Here is a 3,872-nt window from a genome sequence, read left to right as displayed (position 1 = left end):
AAAGTAAAAAATAATGTAAAACCAAACAAACATGGTGGCTAGTTGTGAACTTCAGTCTTTGTTTCCATTTTAGCATGGCATTTCTAAAGTGAAATTACTAAGAGTTCTAAAGAGCTGAAATAAGTGTTAATGAAGATTCTTGAAAAGAATGAGGGCAACATCTATTGTAGCTATGAACCAATGAGTAGATTAAGATACCAGACCAATTAGGCATTGTCAAATATAGGATTCTCAAGTTATAATGGCCCAGATAAACACTGGATTTCTCTTTACTTGCTGTCATTTCATAAAGTATGCTTCCAAAAAGGTGAATTATTATTTAACTGAATATATATATAATTGTTAATTCACTGAATATAAGTTGATTCTATGTTGTCTTTGAAATAAGCCATGCAGTTACTAAATAAGCAACATTAATGCTCAGAGGTTTAAAAAACAAACACATGGGACTGGAGAGATGGCTCAGTGGTTAAGAACACTGACTGTACTTGGAGAAGACCTGGGTTTGAATCCCAGTACCCACATGGCAGCTAACAACTGCCTGTAACTCCAGTTCCAGGGGCTCCAACAGCCTCTTCTGACCTCCGCATGCATTGCACAACATGGGTGCATTTACCTACATGCAGACAATACACACATACACATAAAATAAAAATAATAAAAAAAATTTAAAATAATTAAACACACACATACACACAAAATCTGAGGAATTCAATAAAAATGTATTCTCTTTAAAAAGGCCCATATCAAACAGAGCCTGGCGATGCACACCTTTAATCCCAGTTCTGGGGAGGGAGAGGTAGGCTGATCTTTGCGAGACTGAGGCCAGCCTAGTCTATACAGGGAGTTCCAGGCCAGCTGGGGCTACAGCAAAACCATGTCTCAAAAAGACAAATAAATAAATAAATAAATTAATTAATTAATTAATTAAAATAAAATAAATACAGCATTTCATGTATGGAGAAAATCATTACAGGGCCCTGGAGGAATTTTCTTAAGTAGCGCTGAAGTAAAAGTGGGCAGATTTTAGAAAGGTAAAAAGCTCGACTCAATCCATTGCATATAAAACACTGAAAAGACTTGAAGCTGGCTGTGGTGAATTGGTGGGAATACAGAGTGAAGCTAGAGCTGGCCCAGCTTGACTAAAGGATCTGATGCCAGAGGAGACATCTCCAATGTTATTAGAGATTTTTCTCAAGCCCAAGAATTTCATTTCAGAGAACTCAAACAGTATACCGTCATCAAAGTTGTTCTGAATACTGAATATGAGAAACACTTGAAAATGAAGTTATGGATTTCCACCTCTCATGGAAGGAGCATGCACATACAACCAGCTGCCGTTGGCATGCAGCATCCACCTGGTGCTGATGATCAGCTGACCACATTAAAGTAGACCTGTCTTCTGAGAATCATCATGAACTTCCAGTGGAAATGGTTACCTGAAGAGTACTGCACATAAAACGCGGACACAAGCTATAGTACTGTCTTCTTCATTGTAACTTTTCATAACGTAAGTTTTTCAAAGCAAGCAATCCCTTTCATAATAGATTTCTCTCCATTTTACCTGTGAGTTTTCTAGTGCATTCAAAACTGGGATGAAAGCTGGGTTGGCCTTGTGATAAAAATTTCAACCAGTAAATAATGCAAGTTTGATAAGCAGTGGTATCAGTTTCTTCAAATAGAATTCTGCTTATCAGAATGATGACTTGAGGTTTAAGTAGAATTTATGAAATCAAAACTGAGCTTTGAAAAATTTTCTTCTAAGAACTAATATTGTGATTATGTACATTTGATAATCATTCCATATTTAGGATAATATTTTTGTATGTGGTTAAACTACAAATTATTTTACAGAGACACCTACAAATTAGAAGTGATGTACAAATAATTTAAGTATTTGTGTTCAAGCAAGTCACAGTATTGTACCAAAGTAATCCAATAATGGACAATAACTATGTGTGTATATACTCAAAACCAGCTATAATAGTCTCCTTACAGCACTGATATTGAAAAGGCAAATGTTTCTTAAGAGCAGTCAGGTCTTCCTTTGTCGCTCAGCATCAATGTAATTGCACATATCTTTGAGCCTACAAGAACCACATCATAAATCAAGCCAACTTTCCATATGTGTGCTGTGAGTTATTATATAATATTTGCTTTGAATCTTGAAAATTACTTGGACATTTTTAAATCCTGGTTCTTATTGAAAGAATGAATAGAACCTTCAGCTTTTGTAGCATCTACAAATTATGTATTGAAAATAACACAGGCAAAGATGCTGTGTTTTATTTATACAAAACACAGGAAAACAAAAAGGTATTAAAATTCTGTACTGTTTGTATTTTGAAATATTTATATGAAGGAAGAATATTTTAATACAACTTTTGTTTACAGTGAATGAATTTATAGTCTGTGTTGATAAGGAATGAAATTGAAGAGTCCTGTGGATTTGAAGCATTTAAATTTGGTGAAATAGTAAAAAAAGCATAAACAGATACAATTTTTGGGCATTTTAATTTTATAAATATAATCCACAAACAAAATAAGTACAAATGATGACAATGAGAATAAAACTTAAAATAATTTAACTTATATAGCAATAAATTTCTGTGAAAATTTAGGATTAGAAATATTCTTTACATTGATATAAATCAATGAAATTTCAAATGCATTAAATTCACAGTATAAATGCAAATTAATACTAGAAAATTTTGTGAAAATAATTGAAAATGAATGAAAATAATATTTCATCTTAGAAATATTAGAGAAGGTTTTAGTTTTTTAAACAGATTATGTCACATGCACCTGAAGCCCTGCATTCACCCACCTTTGCTGCCATGGATTAGTATATGCATGCACTGAGAACAATTTTCAAGTAATATTATGCATGATATTAAAGTAAGCAATATAAATGTCTTGTGTATTTTATTTGCTTCTCTGTATGTTCTCTTAAATGCCCTATAAACTTTCTTGAAAATAATTTACCCCATGATATAAATTTACTGGTGGGAAACTTATTTTTTTAATATTTTATTTATTTTATGTGTATGAGTGTATTGCCTGTATGTCCATGAGTGTACACATTTCATGCAATGCCACAGAGGTCAGAAGAGGGCTTTGGTCAGATGTTTTTTAGAACAATTTTAAAACTTTTATTATTTTTATTTATTTTATGTATATGAGTGTATTACCTGTATGCATGTAAGCACCATGTCTTGCAATGCTGGTGGAGGTCAGAAGACAGTGTAGGATACCCTGGAACTGGCGTTATGGACAGTTGTTAGCTAACATATGCATGCTGGTAATCGAACCTGGGTCCTCTACAAGAGCAGTCAGTTCTCTTAACCACTGAGCCATCTCTCCAGACCCTGATAAGACACTTTAAAAATTAATAAATTAGCATTCTCAATCAGTGACAAGAATTTAAATGTGAGTATATTTTATTATTTTGGTATTGCCTACTATCTTAAAATTATTCTAATGTCACAGAAAATAATTAATATATAACAAAACAGGTTAAAACTTATAGGCTTATTGCTACTTATTATTTCTTAAAGATTTTTAATTGACTGATCTCAACTGGAGTTTTCCATGAGGTATCCTGCAGAGTTTTAAGGGAATTGTGGCTGGAGGTGGTGTCATATGAAGACTCAATCATGTTGAACATCCAAGAAATTTATTCACGTGACTGGTATTGGTTTTTAGTCAGACCCTCAAATTGGGCTGTTAACTAGACCAGATATACATGTCTACTGTCCATATTTATCAGACTCCTTAACATGAAAGAGAATATTTGAAATATGTATATGCTCAGAGAAGTTTGTAGAAGTTTTAATGTTTCTTGTAAATGTGGACTATTTATGTTATATATT

This window comes from Nannospalax galili, unplaced genomic scaffold (genome assembly GCF_000622305.1).
Source record: "Nannospalax galili isolate Female #2095 unplaced genomic scaffold, S.galili_v1.0 scaffold550, whole genome shotgun sequence".
Taxonomy (NCBI): domain Eukaryota; kingdom Metazoa; phylum Chordata; class Mammalia; order Rodentia; family Spalacidae; genus Nannospalax; species Nannospalax galili.
This window is presented reverse-complemented; position numbering follows the sequence as displayed.